This window comes from Thermobia domestica, chromosome 1, assembly GCF_964235325.1.
Source record: "Thermobia domestica chromosome 1, izTheDome1.hap1.1, whole genome shotgun sequence".
NCBI classification, from domain to species: Eukaryota; Metazoa; Arthropoda; class Insecta; order Zygentoma; family Lepismatidae; genus Thermobia; species Thermobia domestica.
The window spans coordinates 146,064,688-146,078,661 of record NC_137454.1 but is presented as its reverse complement, the minus strand read 5'-3'; the positions used below and the strand labels follow the sequence as shown (position 1 = coordinate 146,078,661).

The window sequence follows — 13,974 nt, the reverse complement described above, 5'->3', positions numbered from 1 at the left end:
ATACTACCATTCTAGACAGTTAATTGATAGTTTGCATCATTTAATGAAGATATATTAATTCCGCTAGATGCCGCTTAACGAAAATTACACATGCAAGACGAAAAAAAAAAAAAAAAAAAAAAGGCAAGCTCGTCATACAGCACTGCTAAACAGAAAACAACGTAGTTTCACCTGATACTCATAGATGTCGTTATGGTCAAAAACTGTTCAGTAAGGTTGCGAGGGAAGAGCGAAGGTGATGAATCCTTTTCCTCCAGAAGATCCTCCGCAGTTGTGCTGCTGATAGTGGTAAAGAAAGGAGCCAGTGAAAGTGAAACAGTTGCCTGCCGGCTCGCGGTTGAAATATCAGGTAGGTGATTATTTTTCAGAATGGGATTGTCAAATGTTACATAACTACTGTCGGTTACTTTTTTTTTCAGACTCTTCGTAAATATGCAACCAGGAAGGGAAAATTATATTTTTTAAAGTTCTTTTATTTAGATGGTATATTTTGAAATATCTGTAATGTGAAGTAAGGATGATAATTATAAATAAATTGTAGTGGAAAAGATAATGAAATTATAAAAATGAATCAGAATAAACTATAGAAGGAAACCTCTTTTCGGTATATGACGAGCAGGAATTTCAGATCGGCGTAATCAAGATTTGAACACGTGAACCTGCGTTACAGATGTAATCGCTAAATAACATTAAACCATCGTGAAACACATTTCATAGAAAAAAAAAAAAGAAAAAGGAACATGATACATTCATGATCCAGAACGTAAGGAACCCTTCGTGGCTAAAGGTTAGGGTTTTGCTGTAGGAGAACCGGCTTTGATTTCCGGTGATTTTTATGGTTCGGACCCAACGTTATGGCATAAGTGTCAATTTCATATGGTCTTGCTGTTGGAAAACGAAGTTAATTTCGAACCTAATTAAAAATTCAAAAACGTTTTAAAGTGTGTCTTACATTCTGCCAAAACTAAGAAATTTCAAAACGAAATATAACTACATAGAGCAAATGGATACCAGCATTTCTTTTCTTTTCTTTCTTTCTTTCTTTCTTTCTTTCTTTCTTTCCTTTTTTTTTTAAAAAGAAAGAGTTAATTGAAACGTTCAGTTTTTGGCAGTAGTTTGCACATCCTGATTTTAAAAGGGAATTTAATGTGATACATTTCTCAGTTAAAAAGCTTCATTGCCTTTGTTGCGTAAGACATAAATTCGACTCCCAGTAAAATAAATATATTACGTTATTCTTTGTTCCTTGTCTCATTAATCTCAGTGTCGGAAAGAAACATTAAGACTCCAATTAATAAAGTCGAAGAATCTAGAGGTGAATAGAAAAAACGTTATCTAAAACTTCCCTTCTCTAGATCTCTAACTAACTTACCCTACGATGTGATCGATGAAAGAATGAATAATAATATTATCTCTAGCTAGTTATATATACTGGATATATAAGCTGATTATTGTAAGACTGCATTTTTTCAGTTACGTCCATTTTCAATGCCTCTAGCTACCTTAATATTTTCGAAATTGCTACATTTATTTACTTATTCTGAGCCTTGAACGGGAATATTCTCAACGACATTCTTTCATCTGTTACTATGAAGATAAATTTAATATCCATGTTTCTATTATTTTAAAGGAATGATATACCTGCGTTGAGGTCTAATGGGAAACTCATGTGAGCAACACAGCACAGGGATGGACTAGAGTCACGTGTGTAACATCACAAAACCAGTGCGTGACCTCCAAACAGACTAGGGTTTCTATGGCGCTAAAACGTATATCATTTATTACCAATAATAATTAATAATTTGCTTTTATTCTGCGGGAACAAATTGTTTACTTATTTATGTACGATGTATGTTTAAAACACACTGTTAGACAGCAAATGGATCTATTGTTGTTTGTCTTCACCAACAGTGACATACAAAGCTCTAACAATAACCAACAAAAATCGTATCAATGACCCACATACTACTTATAACGTTATGCTTTTTGGTGCATGTTTCCTTAAGTTCTCTTTCGATTATTGCATGTAAGTCTTGTTCAAAAAATCTTAGGTCACCCATCTTGTTTAAGAAGGCTATATTCTGGTAACTGCACATAGAAAATTCTAATATTTTTGGCTTTAAATAAAAATCTCAATTGGCGAAAGAAAATCCACATTTGTTTGATTTAATTTCTACTGTAGGTAAAAATGTAAAGCTTTTCAAAAAGAGATGGAAGACTAGATTTTTTAAAATAAGATTATACGTGCATCTATCTGTCCACATGTAGGTACGTTTCAGTTTGTTTATTATTCGTGTTATCTAGTTCAATACATTGCTTTCATAGAACTTAGAGGAAAGACCATTCGTTCTATTTTAACACAAAATGTATTATTAGTACTATTTTGATTCACATAGGTGTTTTAAATCTTCATTTTATTTTAGTTTGTATAATCTAAAATGAAATGAAATCTTTGAGTTTTACGTCCCACGGTTATGCTGGTTAGGCTAAAGGAGATGGTGATTATGAGAAATGAATGAAATGGTGGAATGAAGAAAGTGGGAGGAAACGGGAGAACCCCGAGAAAACCCACGCACACGGTGTTTGTCCACCACAAAGTCCACACAGCGCGAGCTGTGATCGAACCAGGGACCCCAAGCACCGGAGGTGAACGCTCTACCACTGAGCCACCGCGCCTTGTATAATCTAGTTTCGAATTCCAACTTTAAAAAAGCAACAGTGCTCTCCGTTTAGTGTGCTTTCTGGGCGGCCAATATTTAGCACAGTTACTTTGCTTTGCAAAAGGGTTAAACTTCATAGATATAACTAAAATTAATTCGAATGAATTTTCTGTTGTATCTTATATCTAAGAAAAACGTTGCAAGTACACATTCCATTGATTAAAACTATATATACAATAAGAAGTATTATGTGAGTGAATGACTGGCTGATCAACTGATCAACATCTAGGCCAAACCGCGTAAGATAGCAAAATTGAAATTTGGGCAGCGTATGGCATTTGTGACGTAAGGTACTACCAAGGAAGAAATGTTGGAAATTTGACGAAGAAGGGGAAATTGGAATAGAGATAGCAATTATTATATGACAATGTCCATATCTCGGAATCTCTGAAAGTTAGAGACAAGAAATTCAGCATTTGGACTCTTCATTTAAAATAATTTAACACGTGTTTTTTTTAATTTGAACTACAAAAGAAAAAGAAAGAGAATTGGGAAAGAAAAGGGACAGGGATTACAATAAGATCAAAATTTAAAAAAAAAATTTTTTGAAAACTGCTTTAACATTTTTATAAATCAATATATCATATTAACAACCCCCATTTCTTATTATACGGTATAACAACAAAGAATTGTCTGTGGTATGTCGTTTTCTGAAAAAAAAATCAGAAAGTCATAGTTTACTCTTGAGGTGAGTTTTAAAGACTTTTTTTAATATAAAAAATGACTCATGCAATTTTATTCGCATTTCATTAATAGCCTTACAATATGACAAACTATTTGTCATAAAAATATTTCACCAAGGAGTGTGGGATTTTATCGTTTTTTTTTTTAAAAAAACTCTTGTAATTGAAGACTTGGGCGAAGAAAATGGTAAACATCTCTTTCAGTGTAATTGAGTTATTAGGTTAAATATATTGTGATCGGATCACAGATGAGTATGTAGGTAGTTTTAATTTCAGAAATGTACCTGCAGATGCCAGGGGAAGTTTGTTTGATATGTGTCATTGTATTGAATTGCATGGGAATATTGGACTTTCTTTCCCAGTTTATTTGAAGGTTAGAAAATGTGACATACCATTAAGTTCGCCGAGCCGCTCCATTTTGTACATATTTTATAAATAAATGTTTCAATAATAACTGTACCATGACATGATTTAATTTAAGAATGAGGGTGAGATAGTTTTTTATACTACGGTGACTCTACTTTTTTATTTATATAAAATAGTATTTATTATTTAGTCTACAAGGACGTAATCGTGGGACACTGAAATTAAATAGGTAAATTGACTTAATTTCTTTCTTTATTTCTTTTTTCACTTTCTGTATTCTTTTCAGAGTACACAATTATACACATGTAATATGAAATATTAATTTTGTTTCATCTTCAATAATATTACGAAGTGTCTCTGGTAAGAAAGTCTCTCTCTCTCTCTCTCTCTCTCTGTCTGTGTGTGTGTATTTGTATATCTGTGTGTCATCAACTTTTGGCATGTAAGGGGGACACCTAGAGCTACCAAATTTTGTACCCAGAAAAGGCGTTCATAAGATTAAGCGCGTACTAGGCCATTTTATTTAATTTTCGGCTTGGGGGAAATTATGGAGAGGTGAAAATATATACGAAAATGTTTGCAAGTTTCTTGCAGTTTCCAAGAACATGCAACTTAACCTGTATGCAATCCTGATGACATGTTGAATGTGCGAGTTTACATAACAACAGAGGATAAATATCTTGGCAATTGACTTCCCCTCTTTCTATCCAGGTTCTGAATTAAGATCCGGCAACGACGGCAGAGGAGTGCTTACAGCTAGTCTGAAAATAAATGTATTTTTCGAATGGTTGTTTATAGTTTAACATTCTTTTCAGCACCGAGAGTATTTGAAACGTAGACCTACACGAATCATATTACTTTCATTAAGAATTCAATTTGTACTTAATACAAGGACGCTAACTATTAAGCCAAAAAGTAACTCATTGATACTACAAGCTCCTCACTTGACGCGAGTGTTGTAGAGTTGAAAACGAAATTAGATTATCTGTTTCATGTTAGCTTTGCTTTACTTTAGTAACTTCACATAATAATAATAATAATAATAATAATAATAATAATAATAATAATAATAATAATAATAATAATAATAATAATAATAATAATAATAATAATAATAATCATAATAATAATAATAATAATAATAATCATAATAATAATAATCATAATAATAATCTATGAACAAAGCAAGTTTTAATTAAAAATAATAATTGTGTAACAGCTTCGCCAACTAACTATGGATTTTGGCTTCATCAGACATAATACAATACAATAGACAGTTGACTCTTAATATAACAAAATGTTGTCAGGGATTATGTTACATTAAGAGTCAACTGTCTATTGTATTATACTGTGTCTGATGAAGCCAAGAGGTTTAGTTAGTTGACGAAACTGTTGTACAATTATTATTTTTAACTAAAACTTGCTTTCCTCAGATTTTTTTTTTTTGGGGGGGGGTAAATTCTATTGTTCGGACTTTGTGAACCGGTGAACCATTTGAGGTGTACTGTACATTGCCAATACAAGTGTAATTGCATTTTCTACGAAGCGTGTACCATGTAGAAATCAGCATGAGTCAATAGCTCGAAGTTCTCTAGCAAATTGGCTGTTACGTAAGAAGCATTTGTTTTGCAAAATGAGAGGCAGAATGAAATGTCAATACACTGGTTTGTTATTTGGGAAATATCATATCACGCTGTGCGTACAGCAAAGAAAGAAATAGAGACAAATAGAAGATTCACTCTTCATTCCGAACTTTATGGTTGTTTGCAGTTAAGACAATTTGCCTTAATTAGTTAATGCAGTTTTAGTTGGGAGGAGATTCCAAACATTTCTTACAGGATTACAGCCCGGGGATATCTGAACCCCATTTGCCTCATTCGGTGCGTGGTCGGTCAATTTTGTTCTATGACGTCGTGCACCATCATTGATGAATTACATGGAGTTTCGCGACAGTTTGTCTATTTCAAAGAAGGGTAGTAATCTATCTTGCAATATCTCGATGCACTTCGTAACATTAATATCAATATCGCACTAAAGGAGGTTGCTACGACTACTTTTCCATATTACATCATGACACTTACGCCACCGTATTTCCCTTCAGTCTAATGGAATTGTAGTGAATCATGGCCTGTTCCACACCCACTGTCGACCGTCGGAGAATTAATATGGTTTCAAAAATATTCTGCTTGTTGCGCATGTTGGTGGCCCAATTATTTCCTTGTCATTTGTGGGTTTGTAAGGGGAGACTTCAATTTGACGGAGCATTGATATATTCTCACATTGTGAAGTTACCGCTGGATGACTTGTGCTTATTTGTCAACCTTGGCTGCGATGTCATTGGCACTTTTAGATGGTTAAGTCCTTGCACTTAGGATGACCACACATTTCAGGAATTACTTTGGTCCAGGTAGACATGATTTTCGGTTTATGCATGTCTTCCGTCTCATTAGAACTGCATTATAATTATGTTAATAGTTACTTGCTGATAGTAATCGTTGATCTGATGATGCACTAACATACCAATTCCCAACTATATGACCTTGAATAAACTCTCATTAGCTTCTCACAGTCAAGTCCACGCACCATGGTGTCACTTGTACTACACGTTAAAATCTGCATTGCTCGAAACTGTGCTGTCTGCAGGTGTCTCTAAACATAATTTGACAAACAATTGAAGCCTTGACTTCTATAACCGCCCAAGTCCAGCTGAAGAGATATTGAGAAACTCAATAAAAACTGAATATTTGTTGGAACTGTGAACTTGGAAATCAAATTTTTTTTCATACATAGTGACATTTGTTATTCAGAAAAGTGTAAGTATAAAAAAGTCTGATTTCCAAGTTCACATTTCTAACAAATATTCAGTTTTTATTGAGTTCCTCAGTACCTCTTCAGCTGGACCTGTGTCGTTATGCAGGGCTGGATTAATCCATCTGGAGGCCCCGGGGCTTGAAAAAAATATGTGGCCCCTGATTTCTTCACCTAATACATTTCTGTGAAAGTGCAGTAGGAAAGTTAAGGGAATATGTTCTATATTTTTGGTCATATTTGATTTTATGATGATGATTGTATCTTGATGATTCTTTTTAGATAGCCAGTTGAAATTTTGATCAGAGTAGAGGCCCCTGTCCACTTGGAGGCTCGAAGCTATAGCCTTTCTACGCCCTCCCCTTAATCCGGCCCTGCCATTATGAAAGTCATGGCTTCAATTGTCATTGTTCTTAAACATCCTTTGTGATCCAACATATAAAACACCAGTAAACAAATGACAGTATCAAAATTTGGCTTTATACTTGTCTACTATTGTAGTTAGTATTTGCGTTTGGAATATCTTGATCTAATAGATCGAATCTTGATGTCAGCCACATTGATTTTTTCTCAGTGTTTTCTTCAGTTCCACTAGTGAATGCAGAGATGGTATATTTAATATAGAAGCCCCGCAATTTCGAAATGATATTTTTCTCGTATTGTTATTATTGTAAAACCTGTATGTTTCAGTGTAAAATGCCGTTCTAGATCCCTTCAGATCCTGTAGATCCTTACCAAAATTTTGATAATAACTAAATAAAAGTTAATAAACAATGTACAATATATTCTATATATTCTACTTTATATATATATAAAAAAAATAGTTCAAGTCTTAAAGTTATTAATTAGACTAAAAATTATTATAGGAAATTTCGGGAAGGTTACACACATTTTTTAAAATTATCGTTTGGTATTATAATTTACAGTGGCAACGAAAAATTATGGAACCATCTGCCTTAGATCTGCATTTTATGCTTAAGCTGGTATTATAGTAACTTGAAACGGGAGAAGAAGAAAAAATACTTCTAAGTTTCAGACTAATCGCTTAGGTTGAAATCGGCAACAAAAATTTCAATAGGACATAATCTTAAATTATTGTTCGTAAATGTTGGCTGCCTACCATTGTGCGTATACACGGATATCGTATACTGTACTATCTCCAATTTAGGTGTAAAAACTTGAGGTTGCTGTATTTGTGTGGATTGAAAACAGCAAATATATGTAGGAACTCTCTGTAAAATACATCATGGCCTACTTTTTATTCTCTCTATCTATCACGGAATTTCGTGAGTTAGGTAAGTGTTGTATAAAAATTAAGTGAGAGAACGATACTGGTTGATGATTGAAAACATTTTCTCGCATGCCAATAAAATAACATTAAGCACGTATAGTAGACAATAAAGAAAAGATCACATATTACTCTTGCAAATGTATGTATTTAAAGAATACGAAAAAGCAAAATCGATATTACATGAGAAATACAAAACTTATACGTTTGTGCTTCTATCTCTCATGCATCCCAACTTGATATATCCATTTCATTTCGGTTCTTTGTTAGTATATACTTATAATCAGTTTTAAAATATTGCTAAAATGCTTCTGATTATAGTTTTATTTTCAAATATCGGTAAAATCAAATAACATTAAAATTTATTTGTATTTTTTTTTCTATTTCTAATAAAATGCTATCTGGTAATATATAAAAATGAAACTAACTGACCTTGTAGATGATCGAATCATAGCAAAGTAGCTTAACCGTTTGAAACGAATTCTGAAATATAGTTATTATCTACCTAGAACTGACTTTTTATCTTGTCTATTTGATTAACATGAGTATCTTAAGGGAGGAGTAGGGGTGTAATTTATTGAGAAAATTTAATATCTCATGAGCCCTTTAAATTAGGAAGATGAAGCTTGGCACATAAACTCCTCATTATAAATAAGGGGCCTCGGTGGCTCAGTGGTAGAGCGTTCACCTCTGGGGCTTGGGGTCCCGGGTTCGATTCCAGCCCCGCCAAGTGAACTTTGTGGTGGACAAACACCGTGTGCGTGGATTTTCTCGGGGTTCTCCCGTTTCCTCCCACTTTCTTCATTTCACCATTTCATTCATTTCTCATAATCACCGTCTCCTTTAGCCTAACCGGCATAAGCGTAGGACGTAAAACTCATAGATTTCATTTAATTTTTCCTCATTATAAATAGACGACATGTACGCGTATACCCAAGTGTTTTTGAAAATTCTCGTTCTAAGGGGAGGCAGATTTTATCTATTTTTTCGCCAAATTGAAAGAAACATTGTCTGATGTTCGTAGTTGTCTCACGGGAAACCACTGAGCAGTTTCAAATGAATTTTGGAATATAGTTCTTTCCCACATCGAGCTATTTTTTTTTAAAAAAAAATCATATCACATTGATTCGAAGGCTTATCTATGGGAGATATGAGGGGATCAAAATTTATGTGGAAAATAGAGTATCTCGCAAGCCCCTCAAGTTAGGAATATGAAACTCGATCTACAAACTCATCATTAAAAATAAGATGGCACATACTCTCACACAATTTTTGAAATTTCGTTCACCTCTGGCGCGTGGGGGTCCCTGGTTCGATCCCAGATCGCACCAAATGGATTTTGTGGTGGACAAACACCGTGTTGTGCGAGTCCTTGGGGTTGTCTCGTTTCGTCCCACTTTATTCATTCCTCCATCGCATTCATTTCTCATCATCTCCTCTCCTTTAGCCTAGCCAGCATAACTGTGGGACATAAAACTGAAATATTTCATTTCCTTTGAGTTCAGTCTTTGAAATTTGCTGTTTTAAGGGAGGAAGGAAGCATTTTCTTCATTTTTTTTGCCTCATGGAAATCGATCGCATTATCTCTTGTTTGTGATCGCATCACGGGAAAGCGGCTGATCCGCTTGAAATGACTTTTGAAACATATTTAGTCCTCAAGCTAGATTTTTGTTCTGGTAACTTAATTAAAGGTCACATACTAAGTAGATAGGATGTTCAAAATTATATGCCAAAATAGATTATTTTATAGGCTTTTATCATTAAACTTTAATTGAAATGTTTATCCCAATGGGGGAAAGGGGTTCAAATGCTGTCCATGAATCTATTCTTTCCCTGTGAAAAACGGGTATTTCGGCTAGTCTATAATAAGATAGATAATGTCATCGAAATATTTTACATTGTCAAGAAATATTTCTACAAATTAATTATTATATTGTTTGGCGTCAAACAGGTCAATAAAAATCACTTTGTAACACCTTATTTTATTTCCACTTAATTAGGTGACTTTATGGCTTAAGAAATCCACAAAACATCACTAGTAGATTCCATTCTGTTCTTAATCAAGCTAGTAAGGATTGTTGTTACTATATACAAAGCTCAGATTTTTGTATAGTATTAACCTTAATTTGTACAGTCCTGTTCAAAAATCCTCGCTATCTATCTTTAAAAGGCCGAATCTCCACAATCATACAGAGAACACTTTAGTATATTATCTTGAAATAAAGATCTTAAGCAGCCATGGTGGATCAGAATCCGTGTGACTTGGTCGAGCGGTCTGAAGCGTTTGGCTGATGTTCGTGAAACGAAACCCATCTGGGTTCAAGTCTCTCAGAAGAGCTTGGGCGTCTTTAACTGTTCATATCTCTGGTGACTGGTATTATTCAAAAGTGTAAGGAAGCTGTTTTTTTTTAATGTGGTACAGCGCTTACCCTTGGTCCCTGAAGAAGTCCCTGATTCGATCCGGATTTATGGGATTTTGTGTTCTTGGATTTTCTTGGGTTCCTCCCCTTCCTCCCACATTCTTATTCTATCAATTGTTTCGTAATCATTTACCTTTATTAATCATCCGTCCCATTTACCTAAAGGGCAATGTTAAACTAAAGATTTCATTGTTTGGCTTAACCAAGGGCCATACGCAAGTTGGTTTCTTAACGTGATGTTTCTCGCGAAGAGAAATGAATTCAATAGTTTAATTCCTACAGGTACCGTATGGTATGTTTGCTGAAAAACATGGATAATGAGTAAAATTGATTGACGACGAAAAAGTAACCATTGTACAAAAGAAAAAAGGAAGCTCGAGAATATTCAGAAACACCATACCCATCAAAGCTATTTCTTAAATTCTTTCCATATAATATTCAAGAATTAAATGGCTCTTTCAAGAACTGCAGCACATGAGACATATAAGATCATAAAGAGACTGAAGATTCACTTCTGGATATGAAGGAAGCATGGTCCGATCCAAATCTTCTTATATCTGGATTTCTTTTCGGTATCATTACTACATGATCGAAATTCAATTGCACATATTACCAATCTCTTTTAGCATACATGTCACACGAGAAGTACCTGTAGAATTCATTTCGTTTTAACAAAACATCATGTTAAGATATCAACTCACGCATAGTCCTTAGTTAAGTCAAATAAGAGCTACAGGTACTGGTACTCCAACTGACAAGTAAACCTTACGTTTGGGTGAATCGAGTTGGTGACTGAGACACATATGAGAAAGTAGTACTAAATGTGGTCAGTACTTCAGTGAAGTTGTAGGTGCGAAGCTCCAGGGGTTTAGGAGATACAGCTACCAGAACATCACATGGAAGTACAGAATAGTCTTCATAAAGTTGGAGGTAAAAGCTCTGTAAGACCTCTTGTAACGACAAAAGGTGAATAACAAATATATGGGTACATATTAGGACTCAGGGGAAGTCATATAGTAAGGGTATACCTGACGGCGGCTATCTTGGAATCCGCCATTTTGAATTAAGGTTAAGATTTTAAAATAGGAATAGGGTCATGTGATACATGATTTAAGGCTCAAATTTAATCAGAAGAACAATGGTGACGTTAATTTTGATTTACGCGCAATTGGTAAAAAGTTACAGGGAAATTAAATATTGTTGCAGCATATTTATTAGTCCTTTACCCCACCTTGTAAATTTTGAGTTAATGATAATAATTAAATTAAAAGCAGGTGGATAAATATTAGGTCTATGGCAAGAGTTGCCCTGATGGCAGCCATGCTCAAATTCGCCATTTTGAATCAGACAAAAGTTTTAAACAAAACGCATAACATTGACACCTTATTAATAGCAAATTTTATCATAAATCCAACGGTATAACCATTTTTGCTTTGCCATTAACCAGCATTTGTTATCGCATAAACAAGTTGCTAATTTAAGGAAAAATGACCAAAGTGGAATTGAGTCATAATTGAACTTGGGTCTTTCTTCCAGAAAAGTACTCAATTAGTACAATCAATATGCAGTTCAGAAAAGAGTGCATGAATTGCACAAATGCTCTGCTCAGAGTGAGCACACCTGACAAAGGCAAACGAGCTACACTTGGCGCATTCAAAATGGCGGATTTGAACATGGCCGCCATCAAGGCAACTCTTACCATAGACCTAATATTTATCCACCTGCTTTTTATTTAATTATTATAATTAACTCAAAATTTACAAGGTGGGGTAAAGAACTAACTAATATGCTGCAACAATATTTAATTTCCCTGTAACTTTTTACCAATTGCGCGTAAGTCAAAATTAACGTCACCATTGTTCTTCTGATTAAATTTGCGCCTTAAATCATGTATCACATGACCCTATTCCTATTTTAAAAACTAACCTTAATTCAAAATGGCGGATTTCAAGATGGCCGCCGTCAGGAATATCCTTACTACATGACTTCCCCCTAGTCCTAATATGTACCCATATATTTGTTATTCACCTTTTGCCGTTACAAGAGGTCTTACAGAGCTTTTACCTCCAACAGTATGAAGACTATTCTGTACTTCCATGTGATGTTCTGGTAGCTGTATCTCCTAAACCCCTGGAGCTTCGCACCTACAACTTCACTGAAATACTGACCACATTTAGTACTATTTTCTCATATGTGTCTCAGTCAGCAACTCGATTCACCCAAACGTAAGGTTTACTTGTGAGATCTATAGATATTTTCCAGTAAAATAGCTTAGTGATTTGCGTTTTCATTCTCGGTACGAGAGTACCCGGATTCGATTCCCACTGAAAGTATATGCTGGTTTAGAGTCCACATTAAATTGTACACTCATATAGCCTCGTAGCTGAAATGAAATATTATATATTAAACTAATTTACTTATTAAGTAATGACTTCTCGGTTAGCTAAGTTAAGATCAGTACGTATAACGAAAACCCCTAGAATTAGTCTCTTTTCGATAGCGTAACTGTGTGACAGAGAGACGAAAGAACTTTAATTTTATCCACAGCCTTCTTCCTAAACTCAATCAAGTAAAATAATTCATCCAAGCTCAATGACAATTTACAGCAATTTTTCTGAAAGTGGCTAAAAATTACCTATACCTATACTTCAAAGGTCAGTAGAGTAATGCTCATTTATTTTTATCAGATATTTAATGCACATAAGAAATCCATAATCAGGGGACAAGCTGTCAACTTTTAAAGATATTCGAAAAGAGGTTTCGAGGAAAAAAACATCCTATCCTAATGATAAAGTGCAATAGTTTTTCAGTATCGGATAAAACATCAGGGTGGTCAATGTTTGTGATTATGATTTATGGTGAAATCACGTAATGAATAATATCTCACAATGGTCATTTTCTTTTACACAGTAGTGTGTATTTAGTAATAGGCTTCTATGCAGTCCAAATTTTGATAATTTTCCTTTGTTCATTATTTTGAATGTTATGAAGAAAGAAAGAAAGAACTTTGAATCAATACAGCTTTCCTCTAATTAATATTTAACATGTCACAATACAGTAACTGCACTCCATTTCGGTCTCAGGCACAGATGGCTCATTCTGGCTCTCAACCTTTCAACGAGTATATAATACACATTTCGAACTGTGTACCATAATTCCACTAATTTAGTCAATGGTGCTCATTATTCACCTTTCCGGATAGTGCACTCTTTTGTATGCATATTCATAATTTAAGCTTCGTTGGTGACCTTCTGAAGAATAAACTATCTATTTAGACTTTTATGTTAATGTGAGAGTGAGTTTGTGTAAAGGATGCGTAAGACCTTGGAAATAACGCCTTTTATAGTTTTGTTAAACCATTTAAAACATTTTGTTCACACGCACAGTGCCTTCACCTCTAATGCTTGCGAAGGACAAAAGTAGTTCAATTACGCTGAGGTTTAATCGCTGTAATACGGAATACGATGTGCTAATGTACAGTACGTAATGTTTATTATATTACAAAGTGTATGGATGCGTGAAGAACATGTGACGTATTTTATGACATGTTTTTAATGAAATATGGTCTCATGTAAGAGAACTGAAATAAGGACATTGAATGAATTGACTGCATTGGTGGAAATAAACTAAAGATTTTATTTTATTTACCTGAAGTCCTACGATTATGTTCCTTTATGCTAAAGGAAAGT

General features: G+C 34.3%; 1 protein-coding gene across 1 annotated transcript in view; it reads left to right on the top strand.

Annotated features, from left to right (window-relative positions):
- Positions 1-218: 218 nt before the first annotated feature.
- LOC145689801 (uncharacterized) overlaps positions 219-13,974 on the top strand; it is a 252,656-nt gene continuing 238,900 nt past the window's right edge. Inside the window, exon 1 of the mRNA XM_081764007.1 lies at positions 219-349. The gene's annotated coding sequence lies outside the window, so the exon portion shown is untranslated. The remainder of the gene's footprint in view (positions 350-13,974) is intronic.